This window comes from Camelus dromedarius, chromosome 19 (assembly GCF_036321535.1).
Source record: "Camelus dromedarius isolate mCamDro1 chromosome 19, mCamDro1.pat, whole genome shotgun sequence".
In the NCBI taxonomy this organism is placed as follows: domain Eukaryota; kingdom Metazoa; phylum Chordata; class Mammalia; order Artiodactyla; family Camelidae; genus Camelus; species Camelus dromedarius.
This window is the reverse complement of record NC_087454.1, coordinates 35,685,066-35,706,673: the sequence shown is the minus strand read 5'-3', so window position 1 is coordinate 35,706,673 and position 21,608 is coordinate 35,685,066. Positions and strand designations below refer to the sequence as shown.

The window sequence follows — 21,608 nt, the reverse complement described above, 5'->3', positions numbered from 1 at the left end:
TTTACTCTTTCATGATATGATGTTTTAACATATTTGGTGTGTCAAGTTGGCAGCAGATAAGGAAGTATTTCACGTAAGGTAAGAAGATCTGGATCAAATTCCCACAATGTCAACGCTAACGGGAGTCTCTCAAGCAATGAGAGACTATCGACCTATTTCATCATCTTCAAAGTTGGATGCGTACTCCCTGTCACAGCAACCTCTCATGCTTGTTTTAAGGATCAATGTGAAGCAAAGTATGTGAAACACTGAGAAATATATCTCAGAGATTTTCGCTAAGGTCAGGGCTGAATGGTCAGCTGGGTCTCAGAAGGTGTCCACGGTATCCTTGCAAGTCCAGTGCATTGGCTTGGTGCTCTGACCAGCCAGATGTCAACATGCACAGTATTCAAAGAAACAGCTACTACTTAAAGTAAGGGAGCATGTGGGATTTTTTTTTTCTATTGCTACAGTACAAACTACACTCCGTAGTTTAAACAAAAACAATCATTAACTATCATTTACAGTTTCTGAAGGCTACGAACTCATACAAGGTACAGGAGGGACAATTGCTCACCTTGCCCATTGCCTCAGTTGGAACCCTCGGAGGCTGGAAGCTGGAATCTCCTCAAGGCTCCTTCCTGTACCCACCAGGCTGCTAGCTGCGAGCTGAAGTGAGTGAATCTGGTAGATTTGGGGGAAATTGACTGCCAGGTCTTATGATTGTCTGACATGATTAGTGCACATCAGAGTGAAGAAGCTGTGGGTTCTCAATACCAGTTCATCCAGTGAGAAAAGGAGACAAACTTTGGACATGGGGAGACAAATAGCTCATCTTTCTTCAGGCCAACAGGCACCTGGAGACTTTTTTCTTCTTTTGAGTTGGCAGTGAGGAGCCATGCTGGGACCCCTTCCACTTGTCCAGACCTCTGTCTTTTGTTTTTGTTCTACTTCTGTGTTTGCTTGATTTTGTCTTCCATTTCTGGTACTCTATCCTTTATTTCAGATACGATTTTTGTAATTTTCAGAGATGGTTCTTTTGTAATTGTTTCTCTTTTATATCAGTTTTTTTTAATGGATGCAATATTTTCTCCTACCTTTGAAAGATATCAGTTATATCTTCTCCAAGCACTTTTTCTGATCACTTATCTTGTAGATATCTTTAATGTTGGGGAATTTCTTCAATCGCCTGGTTATATAGTGTTGGTTACAAGGAAGAATGAGACACCAGAATTAATCAGTGGCTTCGTACCAGTGGGTGGGGCTCGTGGACTGGAAGACTTCCCTGGGGGGACAATAGAGCGAACAGCTGGATTTTCTCCAGCTTCCTATGTAAATATTGATAAATGCTGCCTCCTTGGGTCAATTTTCCAGGGAAGGATCCTTCAGTATCATCACAGGAAGTTTTAAAGCCAGTTTAGGAAAGGTGGAGAGAGCTTTCTCACCACTCCATATGCACGTCTTTACCTGATCCCTCTATTTACAGCTCTGCTTTGCCCTCCTGTGTACTGACCTCTTTATATCTAGATTATATATGTTGGCAGGGGCGGGGCGAGTCAAGGAAGGCAAGTTATCTAGGTTTGTTGAGGGTAGAAACTTGAAAATATTCCCTTAAAGTCAGCTCTCCAAACACCCTCCTATCCTGCATTGCATGTTACCTCAACTTCCTGAGGCTTTCTGGGGTTCCATGGAGAAGACTGCCTTGCTTCACACTGAACAAAGCCAGCGAGTGCAGAAACGTTAGTAAATCACGTATCTTCCCTCACCTGCCTTCTAGCATCGTACGTGGGGCTAAGAGTGCTATGGAAGTCTCCTGCTTTCCTTTGAATACGAAATTCATATTTCTATTTTTCTCCTTGAATCTCTGGGATAATTTTTTAAAATTTTTTTGATGGGGGAGGTAATTAGGTTTATTTCTTTATTTTTAGAGGCGGTATAGGGGATTGAACCCAGGACCTCTTGTATGCTAAGCACCGGCTCTACCACCTGAGCTATACACTCCCCCCTTAGAACCCCTAGATTTTAAAGGATAGAAATAATTAAATATGAAACATCCAGAATTCTTTCGCTCAGAGATAATCACTCTTAAAGTATACATTCTGAATTGGCATATTAGTTCTCATTCTATCTTGCTGGTCTCAAGTTAATTGTTTAACCACACAGGCCCTCGATTTACACCAAGTAAACTGAAAGGTAAAATTTACCTTCCAAAAGCAGTTTACCATTTAATGAAATGAAGCTTCCTTTAAACTTTTTCTGGTGGCGGGGTGGGGGAGGGGAGGTAATTAGGTTTATTTGTTTATTTTAATGGAGGTACTGGAGATGGAACCCAGGACCACGTGCGCGCCAAGCACGTGCTCTAGCACTGAGCTCTACCCTCTTCCCCAAAATGAAGCTTCCTTTAGAGTAGCAAGTATATCTCTTCATTTACTGCTATTTTTCTGGAAAGTGTTTACAACCATTAGAGAGCGCCACATAACGACTTGTGCTCGAAGAATCGATACTTGTTGACTACAAATAACTAAAGTTAAAAACAAAAATCTCATACCATGAAGAAAATGGGAAGTCCTAGTCATCGACTGCTTCCCTTAGAAAGAAAGAAATTATCTGTAGTTTCATTTTCCACAGTTCAGAAAAAAATAACAGTTGTGAAGATCTCATGAGCTACCTAATTAATCAGTCATGATTCGTGACATTGAAAAATCCGTTCACCACAGAGGCTGTGTCTTACTTATCTTTATCTCTTTCCTGGTGCCTAGATAACTACTTTGCACATATTTCACTCTTGAGAAAAGGATATTAAACACCTGAAAAAAAATACCTCTGAGATAATTTAATAGACTGTATTTTTGCATTCAGCTTTTTTCCTTTCTCTGATATCAATTTCAATTTCGACTACAATAGGAGAGAAATTAATTTATTGTGCAGATGGCATCTGTGAGGGAAAATAAAATATAGTTTGCTTGGCTTTCCTTTCAATAAGGAAGCTTTTCTTCTCTTTCAAGCAGAAAAGACATTATGGTGTTAGAAAAGTGTGAAACATACCTAACTCTTGAAAATATCAAAAGAAAAGTGGTATATTGGGAGTCTTAACAAATTTGGTTAATTAACACTGTATTTCAATGATTTGTTTATTACTAGACAATATATATTGATTGCATTAGAAATACGGATAAACATAACAAAAATAGAAAAAGAAACAGAGTCATAAGCCCAACAAAGACAGCCACTGTTGACATGTGGTTCTACTTTTTATGCATAAAATGTTTACCATATTTAAAAGTGAAGAACTGCGTGATTCGCTCATACAAATAATCAGAACATTCAAACAGGCTAGAAACAGTCCGGCGGTCCCCAAAATTTTAAACAGAGAGTTGTTACACGATCCAGGAATTCTAGTATCAGGTATAGACCAAAGAGAAATGAAAAGATATGGCCCCATGAAAACGTGTACATGAATGTTCAGAGTAGCTTTATTCACAGCAGCCAAAAGTTTGTCTGGTTTTGGTGTCATGGCGATGCTAGTCTTGTAAAATGAGTTCGAAAGTACTCCTTCCTCTGCAATTTTTGAAAGCGTTTCAGAGGGTAGGTGTTACGTCTCCTTTAAAGTCTTAGTAGAGTTTGTCTGTGAAGCCATCTGGTCCTAGAGTTTTATTGCTTGGAAGTTGGTATATGACTGACTCAATTTGAGTGCTGGTCACTGGTCTGTTTTATCTCCTATTTCTGCTCCTCCCTGGATCTGTCTTGGGAGATTGTATGTTTCTAGAAATTCACCGGTTCCTTCTAGATTTTGTCCATTTCACTGGCACATGTTTGCTCACAGTGCTCTCGTGATTTTCGTATTTCTGCAATGTCGGCTTAAATTCTCCTCTTCCACTTCCGGTTGTACTTATTTGAGTCCCCCTCTTTATTCCTGACGTGTCTGGCTAAAGATTTACCAAGTTCATTGGTCTTTTTTAAAGGATCAACTCTTAGCATTCTTGACATTTTCTATTGGTGTTCAGCCTCTTTCATTTACTTCCGCGCTGATCATTTTATTTACTTTTCTGTTAATTTAAAATCTTGTTTGTTCGTCTCCTCATTCCATTAGACGTAATATTAGATTATTAATTTGGGATTTTCTTGTTTCGCAAGGTAGGCTTGTTTCACTATAAGCTTGTCTCTTAGAACTGCTTTTGCTGCATCCCATAGATTTTCAGTTGTTGTGTTTCCATTTTCGAGGTACTTTTTTATTTCTTCTTTCAGTTCTTCAGGGATCCCCTAACTATTTAGTAGCATATTGTGTAGCCTTCACGTGTTTGTATTTTTGGCAGGTTTTTTTTTTTTTTCTCTTGTAGTTGATCCATCTTGTGAGAATTCCTTAATATACGCATTTAAATACATTATATCCTTTACCTGAGAACCTTCAGCCTATCTCTGAAATAGCTCCAAGTTTATAAATCATGGTTTTCCAAAAAAAGATAGGTTTTGGTCATTGTTACCATGAGTGCATGTAATTCCATCTCCTCCCCCAACGCCGGTTATAAGCATGTCCTAAATAGAACATTACAAACTCACTTGGGTAATGATTTTGATCTATATTCTGGTGTTGTGTACACGCCCCTCGCTTTTAATTTGTATTCAGGTATTCACATTAGGAGGCGAGGCTAAATGATTGTTCTGAAGACAGAGTGCAGACCTCATGGAAATAATTGGAAATCTTGGACTCAGCCATGTATACATAATGTATTTTTCCCTAGTTAAGATTCCTTTTGAATTTGAAGTTTTGTAGTCAAAGTGAAACATTTTGAAAATTATTAAACTGGCAATGTATTTATCATGGATATTGTGCAGCTCCTAACCACGGGTACTTAAAAAGGCCAAAAAATAAAATAAAATAAAATATTAGGGGCTTGTTTTATGCCATTAGCCTAAATTACACTTCCTTCAGAATTTATGTTTTCATTCTTAGATGGTTAAATACAGATTATCTGTGTTCAACTTCTGGCTCCCATGGTACAGGCTTATTTAACTCATGCTCAAGTTCTTTAAACTTCTTTTCTAATCTAGAAAAGTCCATAATAATTCTGAGTATTATCTAAGAGAATGATGAGATAACATGTCTGAAATGACTAGCCCAAGACAGGCTTTGGTAAATATTTTTATGTTTTTTTGTTTCATTTCTGCAGAGGGTGAACCTGTTTAAATGCTACACAAGCCATATTAGAGTTCATGGAAGAAAAATCCTAACCATTTTCTTTAAAAGATGATTTTGCTGAGCTTACTTTAATATCTGAAAAGTTGTACAATTTCATTTTCTCCATGTGCTGCCCCAAAAGCTTAATGCCTTTAAGATAAAATTTTTGCTTCATCCAGTGACGAATATAAGCTTCTTTTCCTTATCTTAGGTCATATATTATTTTATAAAAAGGGCCTCAAACAAGTTCCAAATGAGCAGAAGAGCAAATTTTAAATGTAAAAGAAAAACTAAAATTTTATTTTTAAAAGTAGGAAACAGATGCCGATAATTTAAAAATACTTAAAGACTTTCTAACTTCAATATCAATTAATGAAACAATAAAGAAAAAATAAATTAATTGGACCACACAAAAGTATAAAACATCTCTGAATATACAAACAATACACAATGCAGACAGGCAAGATGTATGTATGCGATATACACAATAAACAAGACAGCGGAAGCAATAATCAAAGGAAAATAGTTGCTAATCACAAAGAGGATTGACACTTGAGCAGCAAGCCTGGAAAATGTATGGTAAAAGCTTTATAGATATTTAATACCTTTAATATTTGTAAAGAAAAGGAAAGCACTGTGACTGTTCTGAGTTGAATTCCCTCTGAAAAAGGTATGTTAAAGTCCTAACTTCTATTCAACTCAGAATGTGACTTGATTTGGGATGGGGTCTTTACAGAGTCATCAAATTAGAATTTAACATCACTAGGGTGGGACCTAACCTAGTATTACTGGTGTCTTTATAAAAAGGGGAAATTTGGACACAGAGACAGACATGCATAGAAGAATGCCCCATGAACACGTAGACACAGATCGGGGTGACGGGTGATGCAGCAACTCGACAAAGTTGCCAGCCAACCCCCAGAAGCCAGAAGACAGGCTTGGAACAGATTTTCCCCTCACTGTCCTCAGGAGGAACCAACCCTGCCCGCAACTGGATCCCAGACTTCCAGCCTCCAGAAATGAGTCGATAATCTCTGCTCTGTAAGCCACCTGCTCATAGAAACTGAGCAGTCAGTAGTCAACTGAAAATGGCTTTCATAAGGTTCTGATTAGAAATTTGTCCTGACTCTTGGGTCCACCTTCTGGAAGGCTCTTTCTGGTCCCTTCTCCTCCGTGACCACAACTGTGCTTATGTTATTTTGGGACTTCTAGAACTGTCACCGCATGTCTCTTGCTCATGCACAAGGCCCTTGGAGTTGCTTTGACACCAGAATAGTTAAAGGCTTTGTTGTTGTTTTTCTTAGTCTTTAGATTTCTTTAGCAAACGAATTCTCTAAAACATTTTGTAGGCTTTAACTCTATTTGCTTCCAGTTTCTGGTGCCAGTAGGCTAACTGAAAATATTTTTCTTAGACATGATTCATGAATCTGACTTACATGTTCGCTTCCTTGCTTGGAATCTTTTTCTCAACGTAATTAACGGCTGCCTTGGGACCACCACCGTGAAATATGTCATGATTCCACTGTTGGATTGCAAAGAAAGGCACCAACTCCAAATTTTCTCTGTGCATCGTCATGAACAAATTCTCCCTTGGTACACACAGATTCAATGGACTGTATTTTCCTCTTTTGCCTATTTTATTAATGAAGTCCTTGGAGTATTAATTAGTTGTCACCTCATAAAAGCATTTTTCCTAACTCACAACCTAAAATAGATTTCCACTCAGTTTGCTCTATGACTCTATCTTTCTCAGCATTTACACACTCTGAATTTTAGTTATTCGTATTTAAACTTGCAACTTTTCTGCCTCCCCATAGGGTATACAGAACATAAGAGAAGTGGCAAGCCCCGTGTCCAGCACATATGAGGCGCTCAATATTTATGTACTGGATTCCTGTATGGATAAATGAACAAGAATGTGCTTCAGGTAAAGTGTGGGCACCGTGTTCCAGAATTATAGTTTTTCATGCCTCGTGAGCCATTACTTTTTATTCTTGGTTCACAAGAATAGCACATGCAAAAAAAAAAAAAAAATGGGAAGGAAATTCTAACCCAGCTCAAAGTTCTGCATTTATTTTCTGAGTCATGCTGGAACACTTGACATGGAACAGAACACCCTCTCAGTGAAGGGAAGGCATTAAGCTGATGAGGACCTTGCCCCTGCAATCTGCCTAGGGAACATATTTTAATGGAACTTAAGAGTCTCCTTAACTTGCCCCTTCTAATTTACCTCCACCCGCTCCAGCCCCAATAGTTGAGTGGAATCTGAAATAATAGCACATCGCTGCCCACAATATAAGAAGCCCAGGAGTGGTCTTCCTTCACATGGAAAGTTGCCAGCAACTTCTCATGGACTTCTTAACCTCACAGTTTTTTAGGGTTCTCCCAGATTTAGTAATAGACCAAACTTCCCAGCAATCCTAAGAAGATACCAAAGTGAAAAGTCACGTAGTACTTCTACAGGTACCAATATGCTGCACTTCAGAAAGTTCCGTAGGACAGAAAGGTTAGTGTAATCGTAACAAAACGTAAAGTACCAGACACACTGATTATCTGACGCATTGTTCCAACACATCTGCCTGACCTCACAACGGAAATTTTTAATAATTATTATGAAGCTTCTGCACAGCCAGGGAAACCAACAAAATGAAAAGGCAACTTCCTGAATGGGAGAACGTTTTTACAAACCATGGATCTGATAAGGGGTTAATATCCAAAATATACGAAGAACTCATACAACTGAGTAGCCAAAAAAAAAAAAAAATCTGTTTAAAAAATAGGCAGAGGTTCTGAATAGACATTTTTTTCCCAAAGAAGACATCCAGATGGCCAACAGGCACATGAAAAGATGCTCAGCATCACTAAGCAGCAGGGAAATGCACATTAAAACCACAACGAAGTGTCTCCTCACACCTGTTAGAATGGCTGTTATCAAAAATACAAAAAAATAACAAATGTTCGTGAGGATGGAGAAAAAGAAACCCTGGTACACTGTTGGTGGGACTATACACTGGTGCGATGCTATGGAAAATAGGATGAAGGTTCCTCAACAAATTAAAAATAAAACTACCATACGATCCAGCAATCTCACTTCTGGGTTCATTCCCAAAGGAAATGAAAACGGGATTATTTGCAGCCCATGTTCATTTTATGGCGTTATTCACAGTAGCCAAGATACAGAAACAACCTAAGTGTCCCTCAGTGGATGAATGGTTAGAGAAGATGTTGTGTGTGTGTGTGTATGTATTTACATACACGCAATGGAATAGCATTCAGCCATGTGAAAGAAGGAAATTCTGACACTTGCAACGATGTGGATGGACTTTGAGGGCATTGTACTAAGTGAGATAAGTCAGACAGAGGAAGACAAATACTTCATAGTATAATTTATATGTGAAATACAAATTTTAAAAGTCCAGTGTATAGAAACAATAGAAAAGTAGTTAGCAGGGGCTGGGTGGGTGTGGGAAACAGGGAAGGGTTGGGAAAAGGATACGTTGTATCAGCTATAAGATGAAGAAGAGCTGAAGAAGATCCCAGAATCTAGTATATAACATGATGACTCCAGTTGGTAACAAATACTGTGTAACTGAAATGTACTAAAAGAGCAGAACTTAAAAGTCCTCACCAAAAGCAAAAGCCAATGCAAACAAACAAAATATTTATATTTATAACATTTAAAATTGTTATAGAGACTTATCTAGAAATACCATCCAGAGAGAAATGGAGAAAATGTGATATAGTCATACAATTGAAAACTACGAAATTTGCAGATACTAACTGCTATATATAAAAAGATAAACAAGTTTATACTGTAGAGCACAAGAAACAATATTCAATATCTTGTAGCAATTTATGGTTAAAAAGAATGTGAAAACGAATATATGTGTGTTCCTGTATGACTGAAGCGTTGTGCTGTACACCAGAAATTGACACAACATTGTAAACTGACTGTACTACTATAAGAATATATTTTTAAAAAAAGAAAACTACGTAACAATTAAAAGGTTTTAAAAAGCAATGAACTTCTGCAGGTAACGTGCACAGATTCCACAGACATCATGTTAAACGAAAGAATCCAGACCTAAGAGTACTTATGTGAAGTTCAAACACAAACAAAGGAATCTGTGCTGAAAGGAGGTTGAGTATGTGGGGTTATTGACTGGGAAGCGGAAGGGGGCGTGTTCTGTAGTGTGTTCTAAAAATAAGCCTGAGTGTAAAATTCACTGAGCTGTACACTTAACGTTTATGCATATTACTACAGATATGACATACCTTAATGAAAAAAGTCTATTTATTCTACAGCGGATCGCATACCTGCGTTAAGCAAACACTTCTCGTTAATGCCCCATTCAGGTGCATTTGTATTGCCATAAGCAGTTTCTATATTTCATAAACCAGCATCTCCTCTTTCTACCCAGGTAAGAGTAGGACATCTACTTACTAATTGCCCTCCTGCTATTTCATAACCCAGTTCTGTTTTCTCTCGGAACTTCCTTCCCATTGTGAACAACCCAAGGAGCATTTAGAGTTTTGAATCGTCTGAATAAATTTGCCTAAGCCAAGGCATCACTTTGAAGTTCCAAATCCATTTGAACAACCAAGTGGTTCTGTGCCAGCCAAGGAGTAGGATTTAAATTACAGCAGAAATGGCAATCAAATTCAGAGTGAAGCAATGTGCTAGAGAGAAAATGAATCTATTAAGATCTTTTCCTCACTTTTTCCAGAAGTACGAGATTAAAATGATCACTAATACCTTCATTACTCAGACACTCTCACAGCCAGAGGGGCCAAGGGAACCACCCATGTTAGCACAGGCTTTTCCTACCAATGAGAGTGCTGGGTGTTTTGCCTTTACTTGACTGAAGACAAATATATAGAAACTGGAAAGACTAACACCATTCAAGAAGGGTACCAAAAAAAATACAATCTTGAAGCATAGGTTAAATTATAATCCACATTTCAGGGCGAAATAGTTGTCTTAGGTCAGTCTGCCATGATGTCATAGATCGGGTGGTTTGAAAAACAGGAATTCATTTCTCACAGGTCCGGAGGCTGGAAGTCTGAGACCAGGATGCTGCATGAGTGAGTTCCCCGTGCTCTCCCTCTACTTACAAAACCACCCAGCCTGTCAGATTAGGACCCACCCTCATGACCTTATTTAGCCTTAATTAACGCCTAAAATCTCCATCTCTAAATATAGCTCACTGGGAGTTTAGGAGTTGAACATATGAATTTTAGGGGGACATAATTCCATTCATAGCAATAGTCTAGGAGTTAAAAGTTGGCACCCTGGAGTTATACATATAATAATATATAACTATAATATGTAATAATAATAATCAAGTTCTGATCTCCAACCCACCACCTCCTGACCATGTGACTTTAAACTATGATACAGTTTTCTCATCTGTAAATCAGACAATAGTGCTAATCTCTTAGAATTATTGTGATAATTAAATGAATACATGGATGATATTTAGAATGCTGTATAGCAGATGGTAATTTTTTCATCAAGCTACAATTGATATATAACATTGTATTTTTCAGGAGTGCAATATGATTTGATATATGTATATATTGTAAAATGATTACCACAATAAGTTTATCTAACATCCATCTTCACAGTTACATTTTATCTTGTGGTGAGAACTTGTAAGATCTACTCTCTTAGTAATTTTCAAATATGCAACAAAATATGGATAATTATAGTCACATGCTGTGCATTGCATCCTCGGGACTTAATTTATCTTGTAACTGGAAGTTTGTACCTTTTGACTCCCTTCACCCGTTTGCCCACCTGCACACACCATCGCCTGCCAGAGGCCACCATCAATCTGTCCTCTGTATCTGTGAGGTTTTTTTCTTTTTTAAGATTCTACATGTGTAAGTGAGATAATACAGTATTTGTCTTTCTCTGCCTGATATTTCATTTAACAGAATTCCTTCAAGGTGCATCTGTGTTGTTGAAAAGAGCAGGATTTCTTTCTTTTTATGGCTGAATAATATTCCTCTGTGTGTGTGTGTGTGTGTGTGTGTGTGTGTGTGTGTGTGTGTGTGTGTGTGTACACGTTTACTCTATCCGTTTGTTCATCCATCAGTGGACACTTAGATTGTTTCCATGTCTTGGCTACTGTAAATGATGCTGCAATGAACACAGACGATACAGATATCTTTTTGAGATAGATGATAATTTTTAAATAAATACTAGCTACCTTTATCACTAGGTCATCTCACAAGAGTAATTCACCATGCAGGATAACCTTTTTAAAAATAAATTTGATTAGTCAATGCCCTATTGAATGGAATTTGTTTCTAAGAAATTACCGTGTAGAAATGTAGTGAGGCCACTGTGGCAGTGGTTGGTTCTCAGTTTCATGTCAGACCAACAGCATGTGGAAATGTGTTGCAAATGCAAATTCTAGAGCCCCATCCCAGATAGAATGAAGCAGATCTTTGGGGGTGAGTTTTAGTCATCCGTGTTTTAATAAGCCCTCCAACTAATTTTTTTCCTCACACACTAATGTTTGAGAATCATTGCAAAACCAGTAAGGCAGCCTTGTGAAGGAGGCAGGCTCCTTAGGCGATCTTTGGTGAATCCTTGGCCTGGAACATTGAGCCTTCCATTACTTTCACTGTTTAATAAATCCAATGAAAATGCATTTTTTACTATAAATACAAAAATGACAAACTGCAAAATCACTGACATAATTATACACCGGTGATGAAGAGGGTGAAACAGAAAGTCTGTAGGCAAAAAAATAAATAAATAATGGATTTCTTTAGCATAAAGGCTTTCAAGTTAAATCTGCTTTAGAGACATGAGTGTGAATTCTGGTATGTCCCTAGAAATCCCCAGGATTTTTCTTTTCCTAAAAGAGGAAAGGTCACATGAGGAGCTACGCAGCTCTGGGATTTATGCAAGCCTTTTACATTCTAGGCTGACCCCTGGAGAGCAGCTTCATTTGATAATGCAACTGTGCGAGTTCCTCCTGGGGAACTGGAGACACATTTGCATGGTCTGATTTTATCTCTGCCCGTGGCTTTGCAGCTGAGCGTCACTGTATTTTAAAATGGCATGATGAAAAGTTCCTTCTGTAGAGCCCAGAAACCTATTTTCAATATCTTATAGTAACCTTTAATGAAGAAGAATATGAAAATGAATATATGTATGTATATGCATGACTGGGACATGGTGCTGTACACCAGAAATTGACACACTGTAACTGATCATACTTCAATAAAAATGTTTTAATAAAAAAAAAGAATACTTTTAAATATTAAAAAAATAAAGCCTGAATGTCATCTACTGACCAAAAAAAAAAAAAAAATGGCATGATGTCCCTTTTCAGTTAGCGTTCGTATTGACTGGACATATTCAATGAGACAGACCTGGCTGGAATCCAAACTATCTTCCACAGCAGCATTTCCAAGGCATTAAAAATGAATGAAAATGAGTCAAGGCCATGAGGTTGTTTCAAAGATAAGGAGATGAAATGGATCCAAGACTTCGGTGGCCTCTGATTTGTCACCATTGAACATGAAAGTCGAAAAGAAGTGGTTCATTATACTTCTGAGTCCTCTCTAGTCGTCCATCAGAAATCCCTCTCACGGCCAGCACGTCGAGACACCCCACTGGTGTCCTCACATGATGTGCTGGAGAAAACTTTCCACCGTTATTTATTTATTTTTTTATTGAAGTACAGTCAATTACAATGTGTCAATTTCTGGTGTACAGCACAATGTCCCAGTCATGCATATACATACATATATTCGTTTTCATATTTTTTTCATAAAATGTTATTACAAGATACCGAACATAGTTTCCAGTGCTCTACAGAAGAAACTTTTTTTTTTAATCTAATTTTATATATAGTGGCTAACATTTTCCACCATTAATTTAACCTCAGGGTTTCTTTCTTTATTCAGGACTCATGCATAGCCTAAGGCCATGGCTGCCAAAGAACAGTCTCCCAGAAATTAGGGGTGGGGATAGCGGAGTGGGTGGGTAAAAAGGAGGAGGAAGAGTTAAGGGGAAAAAAGTGAGGATGAATGGAAATCTTTAACATCGGGCATCCTTCACATGCTAGAGTCCACAAAGTGCTTTATGTTCTGTGGTTGTCATGGAATCTCCACGACACAAACGCACTGAACAGGTGGTTTATGCATTTCTACCCAGCCAATGAGGCTGTGCAGAGAGAAGACAGATACGATGCTATGCAGAGAGCAAATATTCAATACAGCCTTGGTTATTAATTTGATGAGCACTGTCATCAAACTGCTACCCTCCACCAGTGTCTCAGGGCACCTAATTGGGCTCCTATAATATTGCAGAAGTCTGCCTTCATGCTTGAGTTCCCATCTTACTGTTTCTATTCATGCAGTGACTTCTTTCTAGTGACCACTTCATTGGTGCAGATAATGAGGCACTCCGTGTGTTTAATTGCCTTTTCTTTCCAAGTGCAACTGAGGTTAATGGTTTATCAACAGGATTTTAAATTAGTAGCTGACTAAAAATAGAGCATGCCTTTAAACATGTTTGCATAATATTTAAATATCCCTCGTTGCATAATATTTAAATATCCCTCGCAGGGTTTGAGTTATTTCAATGCTAGTCAGCTTACCATCCTAACCATGGTAGTGCTAAAGTCCAGTCCTCGAAACGTTAGATTTTTTTTTCAGATTCACTAACCGTAATTGTTACATATAGATCAAAATGGCTTGCTTTAATTTACAGCTTAATGCAAAAATATTATTTAGATATTAACGCACAAGAAAGCAATTTATAGTTGAAGTAAAATTGCTCACAGCCCATCAGTTTACAAGAGACCGTTTAATTTTAATTAACTAAGGCTCTCGGTAACATACCAGAGGAATTAAAAATAGGTCTTTCAATTCTTAAACACAAAGGAATCTTAAATGTCAAGAACAATCCCTTGTGAAATTCTAATTCCTTTTGAAAGTTTCACTATTTAAAAATACTTCTGTGGGAGTTAACTCTTTTGTTCCCAAAGAAACAACTTTGCCCTTATTATAGACTCTACCATAAATATTTCTAATGTGAAAAGTTAGATTTCCATTCTATTACATAAAATGTAACTTTAAGAAAAAGTTTTCATTTTATTAAAAATGTCAAGTGAGATTTTACATATGGAAAGTAAAAGCATTTTGAAGAAAAGAAGTTTTAATGATACCATTTCATTAGCGATCACTAATTTGCAGAATATTCTATCTTAAGGCACAGTAGTCTGCCATCAGAAGAACCTTAACTGCTCGAATCAAATTTTCAGAAAATGAGTCCATTTCTTCCCAAAATAATTTGGTTTTACTGGAAGGCTTTAGTGTTTAAAATACAGCTTTCAATACACGTTATACATTCAGTGTCATATATTTGACATTGTTGCTCCCTGTTGCCTGTGAGCAATGATCAATTTTTAAAGAAATGCTAGCAAAGTAGTCATCTATGCCCCTCTGAATTCAGGCTGCTTGGGACTGATTCTTGTTTTCCCATCAAACTAGCTGCAATGGAGCACAAGTTCTGTTTTGGTTTTCTTGCCTGTAAAATGGGACTGTTACTAATCTAACTTACTAACAAGTTGCCACAAACCCAGTGGTGTCAATCGGGCTCCCTTCTCTTCTGGAGCTCCGAGTCCTCTTCAAAGCTTATTCAAGGCTTTGGCAGAGAAATTAATAAGTTCATTTTTTAAATTGCAAAGCAGGCAAATATGTCAAAGTGACAAAAAGGAACGGTTATGCTGACTGCCATTTTCTCCTTTTTCACTGAATTTTGTGGTAGTTCTTAAATCTTATCTCAACTTTTTTTCCATCATTTCAAGTATTTTTATTACTTAATATCCACTAAGAGTTTGGGTTTATTTTTTTTCCTTTGTATCCATTTTAATTGAAGTTATGAATATAGCAAATTATATTTATACCAGAATATATTCTATTGATGGACATTCAGGAGGTGTCTCAGTTATGGTTTTTTGGTTGTTTTTTGTTGTTGTTAGGTTTTATTTATTGATTGCATAATTTTAATAATCATTTTTCTGCTTTGATTGTTTCTGTATGTAGGGAAGTATTTTAAATGAACTAGTTTATGTAAACATATACACCCTCATATACATATGGCCACACAATATTATGTTTATATTTGTGGGAGGAGATTTATGTGTGTACGTAACCACCCATGAGGTATGTTTCCGAATCTTTTGAGACCTGAAACCCTGTCTCATATTTACAACATCCTGCCCATTCTCTTATATGTAAAATTGCACATTCAGAGTCTCGGTTTTTCAGCTTAAAATATTGATTCCATTGAAAAGCAGGTCCAGGGGGGAGTTCCAATGTGATCGTTGTTTGACAGACAGTTACAAAAATTCTGCTAAGGTCTCCCTCAAATACTTAGGAAGTTAACACACACACAAAACGCAAAAGCAGATTCCTGCTCTAAGGGGTGGGGGGGTGACCATCCATCCACTCAAACCCAGAATCACGGCAACACTTCCATCAGGTCTCAAGTCAATGGAAGTGGTTTGAAAAGCCCAGTTAATAGGAGAACCTGTGATATGCCAGTAACTCTAATGCTTTAAAATATTTTGAAAGATCTTGTCTACTTCCTTCTTGTCTGACTCCTTGTTTAGATAAACAAACAAAAAAAGACCTCCCCCCCAAAAAAAAACCAGAAAGAAGAAGAAGGCGGCCATCTTTCCAGCTCGGGGCTACATGTTTAAGGAACCAATGGACTCTTCCCCTTTTTATAATTCCACCAATCTCCTCTTCTGTACCAGTGAGAGACAGAAATGCTAGGGAAAACAAAACAAAACAAGGAGACTGAACTTGGCGGGGAGTCGATTAACTGTGATTGGAAGTCCTTATCTGCGGCATAATGTTATATATATACACAAGGTGAGCATAATTGGGCAGAAAAATGCCTAGCAAGGGACTTGCAAGAAAAGAAACCACATTATAAATGCTAGTCATCTCTGGTTGTATAAAAAGAAATGATTTTTTCCCTTCCTTTTAATCTAATTTATTGTACATCTTTTCAAAATGAGCATATGTTAACGTCACAATAGGAATGCATAAACCTTGATTTTTTAAAACCATGTATTCCCTGGAAAAGCTAACATATCCAGCTGCAGTTGGCTGCTTTATACCACAGTGTGAACAAAGAAACTGAGTATGAGACCCGTAAGGGTCAGGGGGAGGGAAGGAGAAGGCAAAAGAAAGAGGGTGTTAAGACAGAGGAAGATGCTGTAAAGTAGAGATGGGGTCGGGAAGGAATGATAAAAAAAAAATACATATTTGCTCTCATTCCGTTCCCCAGGGATAGTTCCCTTTGCATACTTTTCAACACAGTTGAGCAGTTACCTACTTTTAATTTTGCTTAAGGCTGAGTGAACTTTGCCTGAGTCAAAATAACGTGAGTTGCCACATTGTCAGATGGACACTTGGGACATTAGAGGTAGATTTTACAGCAATCCACTACATAATCCATTCGTTCCCCAAGTATTTGACATACAACACTGAACTGAATAGAAGCAGATTTTAAAAACTAGTGCAAAACAAACAAACAAAAACTAGAGTGAGTGTGTGAGTAGGGGATAGATAATAAAAGGTAAACACTTAAGATAATTTTAAATAATGAAGAATTTTAAATAATAAACACTTAAGATAATTTTAAATAATAATAATAAATAATAATTGCTCAGTGGTGGAGTGTGTGCTTAACAGGCACAAGGTCCTGGGTTCAATCCCCAGTACCTCCATTAAAGATAAATAAGTAAATAAACAAACCGAATTATCTCTCTCCACAAATAAATAAATAAATGCTATGGAGACAGAAGAGGTCAACATAATAAGGGGAATTGGAAAAATTGGGGAATTGGAATTTGGTCTGCGTCTAGGGGCTTATCCACAGAACATCTGAGTTAAGTTTAACAAGTATCAATTGACTGAGGGTGTGTTATGTTCAGTATATTGTGTTCAGTGAGATGAAGAATGAAAAGAAAAAGTTACTGCATTTTTGGACGACTCACAACCTGGTGGGCTGACCGAGCACCTGATTCTTAACGCCACGTTCTCAAAATGTGGTGCTCAGAACAACAGCAGCAGAATCTCCGGGTACTTATGAGAAACGCGATTCCTTCGCCCTAGACCTTGCTGAATCAGAAATCTGGGGGTGGCTCAGCCGTGGGTGTTGTAATAGCCTTCGGGGTGATTCTGAGGCATGCTACCTTTGCGCCCTCTTTTCCTACTTAGCTGAACCTGCTAATTAGATCCAATTTTCTTGGCTAACTGGAAATGATGCATATTTTCAGTACATCCTCTTCCTTCCTCCCTACCTAGGACTTCTCAGAAAGTCATAGATACTGCATACTGGCTCATATCTAAAAAGTCGGAGTCTCTTTTCTGAACCCTTAGGGGAGCGCACAGACTTCCTCTCACAAGTGATTCTGCAAAGGGACGGTGATGGTGCTGCAGGAGAGGTGAGCAACCCCGCTCAGTCTCAGGGCACTGACTGCTCAAAGGAAAAGGAAGAATTAAGTTCTTTAAAAAGTCTCAAACCAAGAGGAGACCTAGATGCTTTCTGTTTCTAAGAAAAAGCAGGGCTCTTTGTAAGATGTAGGTCAACTGATCTCATGACAAACAGCTCACTTCTGTGGTTTCTTAACTGTCAGTGATTAGCTGCGAAAAGGAAAAAGTGAGAGACTGTATCATTTTTACGACCACAGGTAAGTCTCCCGGAAAATTCACTAAAATGTTGACACAGCAAACTCTAATAAGCAATATTTATTTTATTAAATATAGTATTGCACTGCCTCTAAAAAGACTTTTACATGCTTTATACTGTTATGACAGGAACAGATGTGAAGATGTCAGTTTCTGTCTCTTTCAAACACATGTCAGTATTCCTACCATCAGTTTCCCAGTTCGTACCTGAAGTTAGGGTGGTAGGCCATTCTCCCCAGTCTTACGATTTTAAGAAAAGAAAGAGAAGAGGAGGAGGGAAGAGCAGAGAGCCTCAGGTTGTCCTTTTGGGTACCTTATCTTAAAGCAAAATAAAATTCAAATTAAATCTACTTCTCAGTGAAGAAAACAAGAACCACTCTCAGGACGTTCTTGTTCTATGTTTTCAGATCCAAAACACATTTAAATGAAAAGGGTTACAAATAATATAACTCTGGGAAAGTCTGTTCACCAGGTGGAAACTCTTTTGCTGAATTTGCAAACCGAAACGACCATGTGTCCCACAGAATAATGCTTTAAAATCGATTTATCAATTAAACTCGGCAGCATACCAGTTTCTTATTTTATTATTTTCAACATCTGTGTAGTTCTGAGATGCTGTGTTTCATTCCAGTTTTGAATATTTGCCCACTGTGTTCCCAAGTTTTCCAGAAGAAGACACGTAGCCAGAATTACTGTCCTCTGTCCCACTGATGGGCTGTCACGGATGTGTTATTGCTCTTGGTGAGTTTTGTCCTCTCATGTCTAAAATGTGCTTGTGAGGAAGCCAAGCTAATTACACAATTTCAGTCCCAAATTGTTCCAAGTTCCTGGTGAATTAGAGTGTACAGAGTTTATGGTTCTTACTCATTTACTCAAGTTGGGTGTACTCCTACTAGTACATGAAATCCAGTTTAGCAAGATGCATCGTTATTCAATAAAAAAAATAATAAACACATAATGAAAGTCCTTTGATCTATGAAATACGTGTAGTGGATGAGACATTTCAGTCCCGTTGGACAATGTCTTTGTAAACAAACGCATTAGTATTCATAGCAGTTTGAGGCAAATTAACGATTATTTATAATTTCATATTTTATAACATCTCATGGAAACATCTTCATTCTTTGATACAGTTCTTTGTAAATGAAACGTAGTACAGAAAACCCAAAATTCTAAAAGGTGGAATTTCTGTAGTAAATTCAATAATATATACAAAAAATTAACAATTGTCAGTGACGTCTATAAGGATTATAAGAAGAAGGAAATACAGTTAAACTTTGAGGGAGGAGATAATGATTTAAATCAGTATCTTGTAAAGAAAGCAAATGGAAAACTGTTGTCTTACAACAAAGAAAGAGGGATAGAGGAAGACCTCTGTAAAAGAGGAAACACTGTGAACTCATTGTTTGCAATTCTCTCACTAAAGTACCCTGATCCAGTGTCGCATTGGCTACCAATGATATGACGATCTTTTTTTTTTTTCTATTTTTAACTTTATTATTTAATTGAAGTATAGTTGATTTACAATGTTGCATTAGTTTGGTATACACCATAGTGAGTCAGTTATACATTTATATATTCTTTTTTGTTATAAATTATTACAAGATATTAAATATAGTTCCCTGTGCTCCATAGTAGGTCCTTGTTGTTTATCTGTTTTATGTATAGTAGTGTGTATCTGTTAATCTCAGATTCCTTATTTATCCCCCACCTTTGGTAACCGTAAGTTTGTTTTCTGTCTGTGAGGCTGTTTCTGTTTTGTAAATGAGTTCATCTGTGTCCTATTATCAGATTCCACAGACAAATGCTATCACGTGATATCTGTCTTTCTCTTTGATGAAGATAATTTTAGGCACACTCCTAACACCAAGAAAAAAACAAGGAGAGAAGCTGTGTTCATGTCCCACTGTAGGGAAAACTCAAGTGGATCAGGACTATCTTGAGAAACAGCAGAAGTCTTTTCACAGGTTTCAAAGGTATTGATGACAGGGAAAAGGAGTCACATCAGACGTTCAGATGCTCACTCTCAATGGAAAAAAAAAACTGTAATTGAATGGAACAACTTGAATCTGTGACAAGCCATACATTCAAAAGGATACTCAAAATGGAGAAATGAATGTGATGTGTTTAAGCAATTATTTATCGTGCAAACGGAATGGTATTTCTAAAAATACGTAACTGTATTGATTTTTAATGAGTTTGGGAGCATTTGAATATTGTTTCTATGATGAGGCATATTTCTACTCATAAAGTACAAAGTCTTCTCTGTCATCTGAATGAAGGAATGAGGACAGGGAGCTCAAAGCCATAAACTCCTGGGAAGGAACAGAGAGAACTGGTCAACCAAATGAACACACATGACAGCCTGTGGCTAACCTGCCCAGGTGGTGACACAATGACACATACAAAGAGGAGCTAGGATGTGGTCCAAAATGATGGCTTCAACAAAGTTCTCAAGAGGAGTGGTGATTTTGAACTCAACCCTTTGTCCCCTGGAAATAAAGCCCCTACATTGTTGGCAATGCGGTGTTAACTAGTCAAGGATGTCTTCACTTGTCCTAAGAGCCCAGGTCAACAGAAAGGTGAAGACAGAGGTGTACAACACAGGCTAAGTAAAACCTCTCAACAGGATCGTTGGAAAGGGGACAGGATCTGCAAGGCAAAAGCTCTACGAAGAAGTCTGGGCTCAGAGTCCCCTTGATGTAGCTGTGGAGGTAAGTTTTCCCACGAGAAAGTACCCACTTCGAAGCACTGATGGTGAGGTCTGGAAAATACAGTTAGCGCCTTACGCCAACAAAGAATCAACCAATCATCCAGGACCTTGCAACCTCAGCTTCCGTGAGACAAGAATCTGTTATTTTTTTCCCCAGCTTGGAAGATGGCTCTATTCTAAGGGAAATACAGAAATGTATCTGATGAAATTATTAAAACCCAGGCAGGCATAAGAAGCAGCTGAAAAATGAGCATGTTGACTGAGAATAAGAATAAACAAAGTTAGTAGAAATAGATCTATCCGCACTATGTTGACGATTTTGTAACTCGATTAAGTGTAAGTTCATGCCTTTTAAAATTCTTTAAATTTTAAAGTGTGTTCTGCCTGCTTTTGTAAGTGATGAAAGCAATTAAATCTGTGACAGTATACATTATGATTTTAATTACTTGTTTGGGAAATCTGATTAAATAAATGTAATCAATATTTAAATAACTAGAAAATTTCCCTTTTTTCAACGTGTGATACATTAGTTTTTTTTAATTATTTGAGTATTCAAGTTAATATTATTTTATCAATAACAATATTAAAACATTGAGCATTGAGTAAATATCAGATAGTTTTAAACATATCACTCCATGTACAAGAGCCTATTGGACTAAAATTAATAAGAAAACCTGTTGAGTAGTTCTAGGTGCTAGGTACGGTTTCCAATGCCCTATCGTGTTTGCTTTCTCAGTGTACCTTTATCTCCGCACTATGAGTACTACAGTGTTGTATTTTATACACAAGGACACGCCAGCACAAAGAGACGAAGTGACTCAACTTGTTCTGGGTTACGCATGATGCAGTCACAGGCAGGGTGATCGCCCTTGTTCCCAAACTTAATGACTATGACGTGGCATCCCCTGCATTTAATGAGCAGCACTGAGTCACTGGTACGTCCGTTGAGCGTGAATTCTCCGCAGAGCTGAATCTATACACGTGAACTTTGGTCCGTCTGCTTCG

General features: G+C 37.6%; 1 long non-coding RNA gene across 2 annotated transcripts; it reads left to right on the top strand.

Annotated features, from left to right (window-relative positions):
• The first annotated feature begins 529 nt into the window (after positions 1-529).
• On the top strand, positions 530-21,081 carry LOC105102122 (uncharacterized). Of its 2 annotated transcripts, XR_838351.3 has the most exons (5): positions 530-653; positions 6,973-7,082; positions 17,582-17,646; positions 18,522-18,631; positions 19,733-21,081. It is a non-coding gene; the product is annotated as an uncharacterized LOC105102122 (long non-coding RNA). The 2 variants fall into 2 exon arrangements; XR_838352.3 differs by lacking the exon at positions 17,582-17,646 and having other exon boundaries at positions 19,733-21,080.
• Positions 21,082-21,608: the final 527 nt, after the last annotated feature.